A 17,223-nucleotide genomic window follows, 5' to 3' on the forward strand; every position below is an offset into this window, starting at 1 on the left:
ATGGGGTGTTGTACATGTAGTTGTATTCCATATCAGTGATGAGACATCCATCTCTCAAGAAGCTGAGATTCTGATGTATAGAATGATAGACTTCCTTTACAGCAGAGGTTTTCAAACTGGGGGGTGGGCCCCTCTAGGGGGGCCTCAAGTGATCTGAGTGGGGGGGTGAGGGGGGGAGGGAGTACCAGACTCTAGCCAAAAACAAAAGAAGCATTATACAGATAACAGGCCTCTGTTTTAAGCAGAAGCATGTTATTGCATTTTAAAAGGTTAACAGTACTTAACTGCAATGTTTAAATAGGTCTAGACATATTTAAACATTGCCAGCTTTATAAAATAATTGTGAAAAATTCTGAGGGGGGGGCAATTATTTTTATTTTTCTACTGGGGGGGGTGTGCGGCAATAAAAAGTTTGGAGACCACTGCTATAGAGGGTTGTGTGTGAGTTTCCGATATGCTGAAACATCAGTGAGTTGTCGATCTCTCTCACTCAGATAGTCCTCCTTGTTCATTAGGACTATGTTACCCCCTTTGTCAGCTTCTTTGATAAAGATATCCTGTGCTGCTGAGAGGGAATATAATGCCTCGATTTTCTGCTTTGGTAATGTTAAGAACTATGGTTTTTTGTCCTGTGGGGTACAGATCTTCTGACCCGGTCCCATATACTCAGACTCGAGTCAGGTACAGACCGGTAGGACACCGGGTACCACCAGATATCCTAGGGTATTCTTTAGACTATACACACAAAGTCAGTGAACCCCTGAAACAAATGATCTAAGGCGCAAATAAATGTGATACACTCCCTCTGGTTTCTGTAGGACCACAATTGTAGTAATCCCAAAATCAGGATACCCCTGGACTTATGCACTTCCTACAGACCCATTTCACTCTTAAATATAGAAGTCAAGATTATGGCCAAACCGCTGGCTGACTGTTTGGTCAAAGCTGTTCCCTTTTTGATACATCCAGACCACATGGGATTTATTCCTAGGTGAGCTACCCACCACAATAATAGACAACTAAACAATACCACAGCACTGGCTGACAGGCTTCGCCAACCTACAGCAATATTCTGGTTGACACAGAGGGCGTTTGACTCCATCAGCTGGACTTATTTGTTCGCCTTGCTAAGACGCCCTACCTTTGGCTCAAAGTTCATCACCTATATTTAGCACCTATCTGGTAACCAGACAGAGCATGTTAGGGTGGGGGGCAACAGCTTCAGTGACATTCCCTCCAGAAAGGGGCACGAGGCAAGGGGGGGGGGCACTGTCCTCCCTGTTGGTTGCCATAGCCATAGAACCCTTTGTGGAATGGCTCTGAATCGACGCACAAGTAATGGGGTTCGAATGGGGCCCTTGTATGCGGATGATGAAGCAACTTTTTTTGCAAACCCGGAAAGTCAGGATCTAGGGCGCTTCTGATTTTTTAAGAATTTGAAGAAACGTCAGGCCTTACAATTCCCCTAAGCAAATCTACCATGTTCCTGATTTCCTTTCGCATGCATAACCCGCTATGGGCACCTGGTATACCCGTGGCCTCCCAACATTTAAATACCTAGGAGTATTTGTAACTCCTGATGTTGCGCTTACTTGGGGAATAAACATCCAGCCATTACTAGATAGGTTAGCTGCAGACATCAAGACATGGTCTACACTCCTGCTGTACCTGATGGGGAGATATGTCATTATTAACATGGTATCACTCCCATGGCTTCTATATCACCTACAGAATGATTCTTACCCTCTGTCCAAATCCTTCTTTTACAGATTTCATTTCATTCTTAGGAGCTTAATGTGGGATCACGGGATGCCTTGGAAAGCCCTTGGCTTAGCCCTTGCTAGATGCTTAAAATCAACACAGCTGCGGTAGATGTCAAAACATTACAGAGCCTCTCAATTGATGATCAACAATGAGTGGTGGTACGACCCCCGTGGGACCTTGCCTACGACTCTGAGAAATGGGCCCTCCTTGGCCCATCTCTAAATCACCTATTACGTGGAGGGGAAATTTCTCAAACACTCCTGCTGGCCATGATGGTAGTTCTCCAGACATGGAAAACCAGCTTAAAAATCATGGGATGGGACAAGCGACTCACATGTCAAACACCTCTGTGGACAGGCAACATGCTCCCCCAGGTGGCAGCCTTGGAGGGATTCCACAACTGGGATACCATTGGGATCCCCACATTAGGCGACTTGATGGTCGGCACAACGCTTAAAATATATCAGACACTAGAATGCAAATATGCCTTACAACACAACCTAGTCTGCTGATACCTACAAATGTACTTGCGCCCTAGATTGTTGACCTGGAAGATCTTCCAGAATTTAACCTTTTAGAAGCCAAACTCTCCCTGAGGGAACTAGATAACCATAAAATATTGCAAATATATTGTCCCTTGACACGCAACACGCCAGATTCTTTTGCAGTGTTAAGAGCTGCTTGGGAAAGAGACATCGGCCCTCTGCTCAATGAGGATTTGGAGGAGGCTAGGGCATCTCGAGACGATCAGTGAGTGCTGCACTATTTAGCTTCATTTACTTAAAATACCCGCATAGAATCCACCTCGCATAACAAGACTAAGACAAATGGGAGTGATTGCCTCACCCCTCTGCCTGAGGTGCAAGATGCACCTGGAAGACCTTCTGCACACCACATGGAGATGCATAAAACTACACCCATTATGGGAAGGTTTCTTGACCTACTTGGACCATAAACTAGGCTTCCCAACATTGTGCGACCCCAAACTAATGCTCATGCAGCTCACTGATGATATAGATATGAACCGCTTCAAGTCTGCACTGCTCTGGGTGGGCCTCACAACAGCAACAAGCATTTGCAATGCAATGGGTCTTGCGTTTGCTCGATTTAGAGCTATTAGCATTGTAAATTCCTAACTGGACTTTTCTTGCCACATGAATTGAAAATAAAAAAGTAAAAACAGTTGCAGAAGCAAGACAATCCAAAGCACCACGGCCGCCATGAGCGTGAGAGTTACTGGCGCCCTGCATGAATGTCTAAAAAGGATCACAGCTGGAATGGAAGGCAAACTGAAACCAACAGAAATCTTCACTTAGTTAAAACGCCTGGGAGGCAACATAGCACATAAAAGGAGGGACATTTTCACAAAATGCACCAATAAAAATGAAGACAAGCACCACAAAGAATGAATAGCAAGAGTGGGCGCGGTTAAAAGCCCAGATAGAGATTACGACAGGCTTGAGCGCTTGCCCGCTCGACCCTAAACAGAAGTGAGTCGGAGACGCTATAGTTGTTAGCAGTTCATATCCTATAGCGCTAAAAGTGCAACAGTGTGCTATTTTCTGTCTGTAGTTGTTATTCTTCAGCCACTGAATGTTTTAATAAAAACGCATGATCTTTTTAAGTTGGGTTGAGCTATGTTGTAAGTGTGTGCGCATACCCCTATATGTATGTGTATGTGCTCAAGTCCGCACCCTGGAGTTTTATCCTGTGTTCATCTAACTGCATGGCTGTGGAAGTATAAATCTATACCAAACTGAAAGGAATACGGGCTCCCACAAATAGTGTAAACTGTATATGAAGCGAAGAGTTATTTCCTTCCAAGTTGTGCTGCTAGCTCGGAAAAGACTGCCTGAAGAACATAGCTGTCAAGAAAGCTTGGAGATACATGTATTACTTTTAATTGGGAGAGTACTTCAAACTTTCAACTTCAAGGTGTGTGTGTGTATATATATATATATATATAGGGCCGGCTTTAGGGCGGTGCGACAGCACGCAGGTTGTGTGGACGCTGTCTTTAGCAATAACTTAGAAGCTTGCGATTTAAATGCACCTCTTGAAAGGTTTCTTGTGCCTCCGGCCTTCAGGAAGCAATTAAAATATCAAGATACCTTCTGTAATTAATGTTCCTGCTAGGGAGAGAGAGAGATGGGAGTTTTGTTCAGTGGCAGCTTTGACTCGCCATAAAGTAGCGTAGAAGATTAATATGCAGAGGGTTAATGTGCCTGCTGCAAAGAACAGAACTATATTTTATGAGCATAGCTGAGTAGATTAGTAAAGCCAGCCTTTTAAAACAAATGAATATGTGAGAGAGGGGCAATGGGGAAATGAGGAGCACATTTGCCAGGTGGTAGTGAGAGAATCCGAGGAGGTGGTCATGGGGTGGGGGGTGCCAAAAAAGACTGTTGCACCAAAGCCGGCTATATATCTATATCTATACACACACACACACAAGTACCATCAAAATCATTAGAGCAACCAATGATATCTTATATAACCTGAAGCTGTTCCCCCAAGTCACAGCATCAAATGTGCAGAACCATTACTCGAATCACCGGGCTGAGAAGTATCTCCCCGGAGTTTTGTCGTTTAAGGTGCGTCCACTCCTAGGTCACATACTTGACTGATTGCCTTTACAAATGCACATGACGAGCCCTGCAGAAGTTCAGGTTTTGGAACCACTGTGGGAACACAGAACAGCAATGTACATAAATTCACGCACCTGGTACGGATCTAACCCTTAGGGAGAAAATGTCACAGTCACTTGGGAAAGAAATTAGGGTGTGAAAATGAACGGTTTCAATTTAAAGCTGTGTTCGATGGAAACATGGCTGTGCTGGATGAGCAGAAGCCTGCAGATGGAATAACCAGTGGCCCTCATCCACTGATGGTCTCTGTGCTGTCACTCAACACTATCAACCGGCCAGTGCTTAATTTGTAAATAAAAATGTGCCAGTGCCCAAAGCCCTTCTCTTAAACACACGACTGCTGCAATTAAATGAGTGAACACGGAATACTGAGGCAACGTAATCCTGAAGTCATCTCAGGCCTCTTTAATCCATTTACAGCCACTCCCTGCCCTTTTAGCGCACTCTTGCAGCTTTCTGGTTTCTCCATTTGTGACGCTTTTTTGTTTTTCTCTTCCTCCGTCTTTCCCATATGTGTCAGGAAATGCTTGAGGCAGAAAAATAAGCGGTGGCCCTCTAAAATAAGTGCCAGTGCCCGCCCCGGAAACATCACAAATTAAGCACTGCAATCAGTGCAGTTTAGGAAGAAACTGCAGAATTTCTCTCATACATTCATGAGGTACTCGTTCCGCAACCATTAACGGGCATTAGTTTGACAGACAGGAGTTCCCTAAAGAAATATTTTAATTGAGGCAACCAGACGCCGCGGTGAGCTCTTCTAGACCTCTACTGCGTTAGCACATTTCTTGGTGGGTAATCTCTTAATCTCACCAGTTTAGGAACTGGGCGTGAAAGCGGTGCAGAATTCATTTAAACAACTGGTTTCGTTTATAACCACGACCTCTTAGGACCGAATTTTGCCCGAAAGATTTCAGAGATTACATTTTCTTTTTCTGTTCATAGGATGCAGTAGAACTAAAACAGCTCCTGCTTGGAGTTTGTGTCAGGAGAACCCCTGACATCTGCTCAGATATCATACTGCCTCACGTCGGTGGCTTCTAGGTGGTGGCATGCGGTACATGAGAGCCTGAGTCCCCTCCACCCGCGCCTTGAGACCCTCGCGGGTGAGTAGCTGTGCTTTACAAAAACTGATTGATTGAGTCTCAGTACCAGGCACTGACAGCTCGATGCCCTGTAACGGTGCTGCCTGCTGTGCGGGTACCTCTGAGCGGAGCAATACCAGTTGAGGTGCACTCTCATGGCAGGAGCACCCCTAACTCCGGCTGTAGTGACTAAGTGTACTGCAACTCCAAGCTGCTCTGAAATACGCACCACTCACTTCAATTTGAGGTACTAGGAACAGAACACAAGCATTTGTAATGCAACGGGTCTCGCGTTTGCTCGAGTTAGAGCTATTAGCGTTGCAAACTCCTAACTTGACTTTTCTTGCCACATAAACTGAAAATGAAAAGTAATACTAGCATTCCGAGATATTACATTTGCAGCATTTTACCTAATAGACTGAGAAAATGTTTTAACCAGACTGTTTATTTATGAAATCACGAGATGCAGCTACCACATATTGGTGCACTGAACAATATGAAACTTTTACATCATGCAGGATGTTGAAACGCAATCATGCTGTATTTAAAATCTAGTCTGCCTTCAAAGGTATATCGGATTATGCTTGGCAGTGCACTATGGGAGATGTATGCTTTGATATTACTATCACGTGACAGTTTGGTTACCAGCACGTAATCACTTTATAAAAATAGAATCACCTGTGAACAAGGCTCTACGGAGCTGAAACGCGTCAGGAAATAAGAAAATAAGATTGGAAATGAAACGTGCTGTTTGATAAAAGGATACAGAGAATGCTGCTTAAACATGATGGAATACAATGCTATGCAGCACTGGAGTTGGGCTTCATAATCTCTGTTCTTTTGTTCGTATATATATATATATATATATATATATATATATATATATATATATATATATATATATATGTATATATATATATATATATATATGATTGTGTGCTCTTGAGATCAAAGGAAAGGTAGATTTGTAGTTTTGGGGAATAATTTTCATACTGGTAAGTGCCCAGCATCTCACCACAACAGTAAGGTTTTACGTAAGCAATGTAAAACTTATGCTGTGATAATGGGTATGTGGCAAGGTGAAGTAATACGGAGTCTTTATTTGTCTTTTTTAGTATTGGACAACCTACAGATTCAGAAAAGAAGATAAGGTAATGTGACTATCTTTATTTACTGCTGCACACGTCTCACACAATCACCGCCTGTTTCAGAACAAAAGAAATCTGCCTTCTACGTAGGATAGCGATTTAGAAGAAACATTTTAGCCAGTAGCAGAGATGGCATCTCGGTGGATGACTGCTGCCCCGGCCCCAGCTCAGAGGCAGGATCAGAGACTGAGATTGCAGATACTGGGACAGAGAGAAAATGGAGCAGAGTATGAAGTGATTTATCAGTCAGCAGGTTTCCATTCGACAACACATCTTCTGACGGACACAGTGATGGCAGTCGTGTTGTCCCTTCACAAGCACAGTCTGAAAAGCAGGGCAACCGTAGCATGTTAGACCAACCCAGAGAGGAGGCACATGTGGCAGCAAGCACAAACAGTTCTCTCTTGGCATCCCCCCTCCCCCCAAATTCAGTTGAGCCCCCAAAGTCCGCCTTTCACTGGAAACGCTCGATTTAAACTCAATATGGACAATTTTTTGCCCATTGACTCCATCCATCTCTTTTTGGACGGTGACTTCCTTGAACAAATTGTGCAGCAAACAAATGTAGGTGCTGACCAATTTCTGAGAGAGCATGGGAGAACTCTAGCAAGTTATTCTAGGGTACACAAGTGGACTCCCACTTCCTAGAGAAGTTGAAGATATTTTTGGCCCATCTGCTTAAAACGGGGTTAGTGAACAAACCAATCTTGCAGTCCTACTGGTCTACTTGCATGGTTTGGGTAATCCGGGGGGGGACAATACATGAGCAGAGATTGTTTCTTGCTATTAGAGAGCATGCAGCATTTCAATGACAATTCTGCTGCATTGCCCCAACACCTTCCTGACCATGACAGGTTGTTCACAATTCAAGCTGTTGTGGAACATTTGTCTGCCAGGTTTCCAGAATTTTATACTCCTGGAAAGAATATAGCCATCAATGAGTCATTGATCCTGTACAAAGGGCAGCTGCTGTTCAGGCAGTAGACTGTGAGAAAAAAGAGCTCACTATGGCATCAACCTGTACCTGCAGTGCGAGCTCTATTAGCTATGTGTGTAGCTTGAGAGTGTACACAGGGAAGGACTACACTCTAACCCCTGTAGGTTGCCCTCCAACGCGAGGGGTCACAGGAAAGACTGTGTGGGAGCTTGTCCAGCTACACCTTCACAAAGGTTATAACCTTAATGTGGACAATTTCTATACAGGAGCAGAGCTGTTCAGTGAGCTGAACAAAGCTGGCACTGTGGCCTGCAGAACAGTTTGTTGTCACCGCAAAGGATTCCCACAGGAGCTTTTTGTAAAAAGCTTCAGAAGTCCCAGGCTCGCGGTCTAGTTCTCTGATAGGCATGATGTGTACGTCCTGACTACAATTCATGATGAGAGCACTTCCCCAGACACGGTTTAGGATCAGATGGCCAAAGTTCACAAGTCCACCTGTATACCTGATTACAACAGATATGTTGGCGGAAGAGATAAGAAGGACCAGGTTCTTCAGCCGTACAATGCGAATCGTAAAACTCGCACTTGTTACAGATGGCAGCACACACTGCGTATGTTGTTTATTATCAGACAACCACAGGAAGACTTTCCTTGACTTTCAGTTGTCCGTCATTGAAAGCCTCACTGCTACAGAAGCAGCAGCTTTATATGTTCTGGAGGACATGGCAAGGCTGCAGGAGCAACACTTTGCTGATCGCATTCCTGAAACACCTAAAAAGCCTTGAACATGTTGTGGCTGTAAAGTCTGCAGTAAGCATGGAAAGAGGCAGGAGTCATGTTTACTGTCCTCAGTGCCCATCTCAGCCAACCCTGTGTTTTCCTACTTGCTTTATGTTGTATCATACAAAAGCAAAGTATTGGGAAATTGATTGAGGTTCAGCTGCTGTGCATGGATACCTTCCTGCTATGGGCCACTACTTCGCTAGGCAAGCAGCCTCACAATTTTATTTACTCAACTAGAGAAAATCATGGCCTTTTCTTATGGTCTGCTCAACACCTGAATCCTCCATCAGAAAGTGGAAGGTGGTCTGTTCGCCGATTGACAAGTGCACTATAGTCCCCTGTAGAAATCTAGCTCTGTATATACACTATATCAAAATGAGATGGAGTGCACAGAGCCCAGGGGTTCCTCAGAGGCTTAACAGAGGCTAAAGAAGATAATACTGATGCTCTCTTTTGTGGTAGTGTGGTCGAGCAGTTAGGCTTATCAGAAGGTAGCGCAAAGCATTTGTTCTACACACACAGACAATAGAAGCACACACTCAATGACTTAACTCCAGACCAATTGTTTTTACATAGCAAAAATATATCTTTTGTTAATTTATTTCTAGAACCACAAGATTCAACTTGCAGGTAAGTACATAAATTAATAAGTATTTCACATATGTATCAATACCACTTTGATTGGAATTGGTAAGTTGTATAGTTTTTGAATAAATGGCAATGATCTGTTTTAAAAGTTGACAGTGCAATTTTCAGAATAGTTCCTGGGGGTGTGGGGAGAAAAGTTGGTGTGTTTTGCAGGTAAGTATAAACACTTCCAGTTCCAGTCTCCGGGGGTTAGGAAGTCTTCTGGTTGGAGTTCAAGTTAACCCCAAACACCAACTACCAGCAACAGGGCCAGCTGGGTGCACAGGTCAAAGATGAGGTAAGTTTAACATGGGCTCGTATGGAGCCTGGGGGCACTCGGTTTCAGATCTGCTGGTAGGTAAGTACCCTCGCCTTTGGAGGGCCGACCTGGGGGATTTAAAGGAGCATGGGGTGGGGGGGGATGGGGCACAAGTTGGCACCAAGCTCGCACCCTCAGTGGCCCAGGGTGGCCGGGTGCAAGGTTCAAACAGAGGGTCGGGCTCCCAATGCTTTCCAATGAGGGGACCCCTGGGGCCACTTAGATGCTGCAGGTTGGGTACAGGGGGTCGGTTTCGGAGAACCACAGGCTGGGTAAGTAGGAGGGCCACTTGCTGAATGTTGCTGCTCCGGAGGTCGGATTCCCCAAGGCCAGGGGACTGCAGGTGCAGTTTAGCTTTTGGGGATGAGTATCTTCATCCGGAGCTTTTGCGGTCAGGGGGTCCTCTGGATTCACACTGCAGGCGTCATCGTGGGGGACAGGAGAAGTCAACCCAGGGGGAGCACATGCTCTGAATCAACTGGGGATCCTCTGTAGCTGGTTCGGCCACCTACACACGGGGCGTTGGTGTCGGGTGCAGAGTAGTCATGTATACGGGGAGGCTCTGGAGTCCTTAGATGTGGTTTTTTTCTTGGACAGGGCCACTGTCCATGGCAGGTCTTGGTCCTTGTGATGCAGGCAGTCTTTTGGAGGCTTGGCAGAGGTCAGTGGACCCACTGGATGCATTGCTTTTCTTTTGCAGGTTCTCTGAAGCAGGAGACAAGCTGGTAGGGCTGGGGCCAAGTCAGTTTTCGTGTTCCTCCTTCTCTGCTGGGGTTTCAGCTTGGCAGTCCTTCGTTCTTGTAAAGTCGCCAAGAATCTGATGAACTGGGTTCATGGGAGCCCTTAAATGCTGGATTTAGGGGCATTACAGGGGTCAGAGGGAAGTAGCCAATGACTACTGTCCCCGAGGGTGGCTACACCCTTCTTGTGTCCACTCCATTTGGGGAGGGGGACACAAACCTAACTCTATTGGTTTCTTTCCTCCAAACTAAGATGTAGGATTCTGCAGGAAGGGGGGCACTCCAGCTCTAGACACCATAGGGATGGTCCCAGCTGGGGTTGTCACTCCTCCCAGCTTGCCGCCAAAAGTGGGGCATTGTCCGGGGGCGGGCAACTCCACTAGCTGGAGTGCCCTGGGGCACTGTAACAAGAGGCTCAAGCCTCTGAGGCTCACCGCCAGGTGTTACAGTTCCTGTAGGGGGGAGGTGTGAAGCACCTCCACCCAGGTCAGGCTTTGTTTCTGGCCACAGAGTGCACAAAGACTCTCACCCCATGTGATCAGAAACTCATCTGAAAATGGAAGGCTGACACAGACTGGTCAGTACTGCACTAGCAGTTTGGCTAACATACAGGGGCATCTCTAAGATGCCCTCTGGGGGCATTTTTCAATAAATCCCACACTGGCATCAGTGTGGGTTTATTGTGCTGAGACGATTGATAAACTTCCCAGTGTTCAGTGAAGTCATTATGGAGCTGCGGAGTTCCTAATGACAAACTCCCAGACCATATACTCAATATGGCTGCACTGCACTTACAATGTCTAAGAATTGACTTAGACATTGTAGGGGCATATTCCTCATGCAGCTATACCTTCACCTGTGGTACAGTGCACCCTGAATCAGGGTTGTAAGGCCTGCTAGAGGAGTGACTTACCAGTGCCACAGGCAGTGGTTGGCGAGTATGGCACCCTGAGAGGGGTGTCATGTCCACTTTGCTTTTTTCTCCCCACCAGCACAAACAAGCTACAAAGACAGTGTGCCTGTGCTTGGTGAGGGGTCCCCCAGGGTGGCATAAAGCATGCTGCAGCCCTTGGGGACCTTCCCGGGCCACAGGCCCTTGGTATTATGGTTACCTTTTACAAGGGACTTAACTGTGTGTCATGGGAGTGCCAATTGTGGAAACAGAGGTACAGATTTTGGGAAAGAACACTGGTGCTGGGGCCTAGTTAGCAAGATCCTAACACATTCTCAATCAAAGTTGTCATCAATACCAAGCAAAACGTCGGGGGATAACCATGCCAACAAGTGCACTTTCCTACATCCCCACACTGCACATAATAGTCGACAGAACATATGCCATATTGTCTCAGAGTACTCTGTGTGGCAACATTTTAAAGACTTGACTATATTTTGAAGTACTTCTTAAGGAACTTATGTATAAAACATAAGGACCACTGTGAATGCCCATAAGAACCAGTGTAATAAGTCAAACATGTGTCTCGTGGGCACTTATTCACCAACATTTCTACTTGCTTTGAAAGGGTGCAAACTCAATAACTAACTTGTATCATAACAAGTGTTATTGAAAAAGGGTACAAGACATATTATTACGTATGATGATTGTTTTCACATCTTTAGTATAAGGACAGTAAACATTTCCTTATATATTTAAGTAAGTGCAGATGACGCAGTGCTCAGACAGTGAACAAGTATATATACACAACAACATACAACCTTGGGATCTGTTCAGTGTCTTGCTCTATGTTGTTGTATAAATACTTGTTCACTGTCGGAGCACTGCGTTGTCTGCTCTAATTTGGATATATAAGAAAATGTATATTGTCCTTATAGTAAAGATGTGAAAACAATCATCATACAAGTTATTGTGCCCTGTGCCCTTTTCAATAGGTAATTACGTGTTCACACTTTCAAGCAAAAGTCGAAGTGTCGGTGAGTGAGTCCCTCAGGACAATTGTTTCGCTTATTACTTTGGGGAAGTTAGGCAATATTCCCCAGAATGTTTGCCTCAGTTGCAAAGGTAAATATGCTTGCTTAGTTCGAGGAATGAGACCTTGGAAGACATACCTGGACACCCTCAACTTGCATCCACAAACTGGAAGGAGTTGAATTTAGCACAGTGAGTGCACTCAAGGCACATGAAAGACATGTTTTCTTCAGCTTCAAGTAGCTAGGCGGGAACACGTTAGTACAGATTCACTTGGTAAGTATACAAGATTGGTTAGGACTCTGATGAGGACAGAGACATGAACAGGTAAGAAAAGCTTACGGTATTTGTGCTTTCACTGGGAAATTGCATAGGTCGTAAGCAGTTAGTAAAGCTAGTACAGATACACATGCCATCACTTCTTCTTCACCTACAGATTCAAACCCACTGTACACTCACCCAGATACTGAATTTACTCCTCACTCAACTAAGCAGATGACTCCAAGCTATACAGAACGCAGTAGGCAGCCTTCTTTCTCAACATCCCAACATGCACACAAAAATCATACTATTACAGAGAACGCTGCGTTCAGCGCTACAGATATGGGTCAAATCTTTGAACTGCTTGCCATGCTCATCCTCCATCAGAACTTAGTAGATGTCCACTTTGCTGATATGAGAAGTGCATTACAGTCACTGCACTGCACATAACAGTGGATGGGACATCTGCTACGTTCTCACGGACTACCCTGTGTGTCAAAAACTACTATCCTTCATTGTTTATGATGTTCTCTTTGGGGAACTTTGACAGTATTCTTAGCATGTTTGCGTTAGTTTCAAAGGTAGATATGCTCACTCAGAGGAATGACACCTTGGGGGCATTCTCGGACACCCCCAGCTTGCATCCACAAACTGGAAGGAGTTTGATTTAGCACAGTGAGTGCGCTAATGGCGCATGAAAGACGTGTCTTCCTTAGCCTCATGTGGATGCCATGGGAGCCATTCATAAAGGTTCACTAAGCATGCGTTGCGTAATGTTCAGAAAGAAGGAGGCGGTTACTTGACAGGTGATAAAATGTAGTTATGCAGATTCCGTCCTGTGGCGTATGAATGTGATGGGCTCTTGCATGGCAGCCGTATGTTGATGTGAGTGCATTGATCTGTTGGATTGTGCCGGTGGCAAGTGGTGTGAAAGCCTTGCGTGTGGTACTTGAATCGCATGTGAATGGACCATAAAGCGGTTGGTGACTTGAAGCGGCCTTATGGCTCACCTTCAGAAGTCTTGGTTCCAATATTCAGATACTTTAATAAGTATTTATGCTTTGGAGCCAGAATTTCTGGAGGTGCTAAAACCGACCAATTTAAGTGGTGGATTAATGTTAACAAATGAGTACCAGATTAATATCTGTGGTGTTAAGATGCCCCTTAATAAGAATTCTTTGTTCTTTTTTTCTCATTATGGGTAGTTGTGGATTTTGGGCTCAGCCGGCACCTACGCAAATCTGCACATTTTTTAAAACCAGAGAACCAGGAGAGTGCAGAGCTGCATGACTTGCGAGGCTCTCACCAGGAAATATTACCCAGAAGCTCTTGCAAATGTGAAACTTTGGTAAGAAACAAACATTTTCATCACATTTCTGTGACAGGAAGACATGGAATCTGCATGGAACCACAGGTTTCCTACCAGCCCCTGTTCCCACACATCTCCGGATAAAAGCGGTACCCCCCTTGTGTGGGTGGCGCAAGAGAAAACAACACAAAAGCTCCCAAATCGCTATGTTGAATGATAAGCCATAGGGGTAGGTGGGATATTTGGGGCCGTGCTGTGGTGCCACCTATGCAAACCTCCAAATCACTGACATTTTTGAAAACTAGACAACCAAGGAAGTTCAGGGTGGTGTGCCTTGTGTGTATCCCACAAGGTTTTCTTACCCACAATGCACTCCAAATCTCAAACTCTGACTGAAATCACACATTTTCCTTCCATTTCCAGAATCCAAAGGAAATTACAAACTTCCTACCACTCTGCATTACCCCTGCTGTGCCGATGAAAATGCTGCCCCACTTGTGTGGCTGGGCCTAGTACCCGCTACAGGAACGGCTCAAACCAAAGTCAACGGGATCCCTCACCAAGGCACTCCCACTGACCTTAGTTTATTCCGTTTCTGTCATGGGCACTAGGTCTACCCACATAAGATGGGTAACATTTTGTTGAGAGGTTTGGGGCAGTGCCAGGAGGACAGAAGTTTGTGGCTCTCTGAAAATTGTGTTTTGAGTTTTGCAGGGGATTTTGGATTTTAAAAACATCTGGTGGGAAACACATGTCAGCCCACCCTGGATACCCGTAAGTGTCTAAGTTTAAAACGTGTACAGGTTGGCTATGTTTCCCTAAGTGCTAGCTGAGCTAGGGTCCGAAATCTTTTGGAAAAAAAGGGCCAGTTTTCAGTGAAAAATGTGATGCATCTATGTTGTGCTTTGGGCCGTTTCCTTTCGCAGGTACTAGGCCTACCCTCCCAAGTGAGGTACCATTTTTATCGGGAGACTTGGGAGAGTGCCATGTGGACAGAAGATTTTGACTCCCCGCAGATTCCATAACTTTCCTCACAGAAATGTGAGGAAAATTTGTTTTTTTGTCAAAGTTTGAGGTTTGCCGGGGATTCTGGGTTTAAAAAAAAAAAAACTGGTGAGAGCCATGCTAGTCAGCCCCATCTGGATACCCCTAGGTGTCTAGTTTTAAAAAACATTTACAGGTTGGTTAGTTTTCCGCTAGTGTCGGCTGAGCTGAGGTCCAAAAACTACAGCTATCCACATTGGAAGAAGAGGTCAGTTTTTGGTGGAAAAATGTGATGCATCCATGCCGGAATTTGGGCAGTTTCCCATCACAGGCCATTTATTGGGAAACTTGGGGGAATGCCAGGTGGATGCGGTCAACCTTCCTTACAAATAGTGTGGTTGTCTCTTCCGCCACAAAGGCAACAGACTTAACTTATTGGGTTAGGGCGTAGCAAATTTACTTCACATGAAACAAGGTGGTATAACAACCACTGCAACCAATAACAGCTGAGGAAGTCAAGGAATTCCGGACAACCTTATTGGATTACCTGAGTTCTACCAAGGTGACCCATCATCAGTTACAGAGGTTGGTGGGGCAGCTTAACTTTGCACTCAGGATCATCCCCATGGGACTGGTCTTTTCCAGAAACATTGCCAGAGCCACGTCGGGCTTGAAATCCGAAAGCAAAAAAGAACAAATGACAGATGGAATGCAATACAATGCAAACATTCACTCCCAGTCACAAAGATCTGAGTTTAATCCATTATTTATTTGCCCGCCACACCACTCCTGTTTGGACCCAGCCATATGCAAATCAGTCTTGACCCTGTTCCCCAGGGGAACAGTCCGGCTCGAACTGCCAGGCCAGGGCCTCCCTGGACCAGAAACAAGCATCCTGGGACCGGTTTCAGGGTATCACCCCTCATCAGCCAGGCTATCTTGAATCCAGTGGTGCAGCAAGCATGGGACCCACGTCTGGGAAACCAAGGCAAAAAGAACAGATGATGGAAGGAATGCTGAACAATGCAAACATTCACCTCCAGTGGTGAGCAAAAAACAATGAATTAAACCCAGGTCTGTGACTGGGGGTAAATGTTTAATTTGTTCTGCATTCCGACAATCCTATGTTCTTTTTGCTTGAAAGCCAAGCATCACCACACCCATTTCTCAAGAAAGGTTAGAGAGGATCTGCATATCTGGGTGGAGTTCTTGGAAGATTTTAATGTGTCAGTGATTTGGCCACGGCTGGCACTGAGTAATGCTGAGCTAGAGCTATAAACAGATGTGGCCGGGATCCTGGGCTTCGGAGCCATCCTGGGGAACAAGTGGTGTGTGCAACGTTGGCCAGAGAACTGACCAAGAACCGGACATTCCTTGAGCTCCTTCCTATTTTGGTTGTGTTACATGTTTAGAGGTCTCAGCTCTCTAGCAGTAGAATTATATTTTTGGTCAGACAAAATCTCAGTCAACTCTGCCATAAATAACCACAGAGCACAGTGCCCACTCGTACCGCACCTTCTCAAACTATGATTCAGGTCTGCCACACAGAGAATGTGCATTTCATAGCGAATCATGTTGCAGGACTTAACACAGTAGCTGATGCCCGGTCTCATTTTAAGTTGGCAGATTTCAGGACTCAAATACCAGAAGCGGACAAGGAGCAGTCACCATTTCCAGCGAGCCTATGGAAGCTTGCTGTCCCATTCTCCGAAAGCGGATAACAGCAGCATTGGGTATTTTTTTTACTTTTTTGAAGTATTTTCAAACTTTGCTTTTGAGTGGATATAAGTTTTTATGTGGAACTAGTTGGGGGGATTCCTTCCAATCGTTTCATTATGTTGATTTTAGGACTGGCAGCTGGTTGGAATTAATGTCAGCTTGTGTAGGTATTTACAGCCGGGCTATCTTCTCCACTGCTGGCTTGATATCTTCCATGAAGTTTGAAAATAGATGGATACAAGGTTGGTGCCTACAACCCTTCAATTGCTTAACTGGATATATGTGATAGAATTCTTCGTCATTGGTATCCTAAATGGTTGGTTGGATGATTGTTTTCTGGTTTTTCATTTATGCCGTCTTGTTTGGGGCCAACTCTCAGACCTTCAAGAAATTATTATTTTGAATCCACTTGGTATCATTTAGTTTTGGAAACTTACTGATATATGTAACCATCTTTAAGGTCTCTGCATTCCATAGAACGCATGGTCATAGATTCTTTTCTGTACCATACTTTATGCGGAGTATGGCCTCCTATGAACTCAATTTTTTCTCTTCTTTGAGCTCTGTAGGACACCACAAAACTTTTGGTATTGTGTTAGGTGGTGATAATGGGCGATATAATTTCTGCATGTTGGTACACACAGGGTGTATCTTTTCTGTGGTTTGGGGTTGGTTCAACATGGCATTTCTATTTGGTACATATTTTGCTTCTCTTTTGTCACATGGTGTAACAGGTGAATGAAAACCTGTTTACATCCACAGTAACTGGTGTTGATTTATGTTCTTTTTGTTTATACATTTATTTAATCAGCCTTGAGAAAGTCCATGTTTGGGACGAAACACGTGTCGGCTGAAAATATCTACAAGATATTTTCTTTGTAAACATCCACTTTCATCGGTTTGAACTGCACAGAAGAAGCAGTAAATGTTTACTTAACATACTACATGAAGATTTCGATTTATTTTTACTCCATTGGA

General features: G+C 44.7%; 2 protein-coding genes across 3 annotated transcripts in view; one reads left to right on the plus strand and one right to left on the minus strand.

The window, feature by feature from the left end:
- Positions 1-17,223, minus strand: part of LOC138248844 (uncharacterized) — a 347,922-nt gene that overhangs the window by 277,894 nt on the left and 52,805 nt on the right. The window lies entirely within an intron of this gene.
- LOC138248845 (uncharacterized) overlaps positions 5,361-17,223 on the plus strand; it is a 236,103-nt gene continuing 224,240 nt past the window's right edge. The window contains exons 1-2 of the mRNA XM_069202799.1: positions 5,361-5,515; positions 6,610-6,645. The gene's annotated coding sequence lies outside the window, so the exon portion shown is untranslated. The remainder of the gene's footprint in view (positions 5,516-6,609; positions 6,646-17,223) is intronic.

Source organism: Pleurodeles waltl, chromosome 8 (assembly GCF_031143425.1).
Source record: "Pleurodeles waltl isolate 20211129_DDA chromosome 8, aPleWal1.hap1.20221129, whole genome shotgun sequence".
Lineage (NCBI taxonomy): Eukaryota > Metazoa > Chordata > Amphibia > Caudata > Salamandridae > Pleurodeles > Pleurodeles waltl.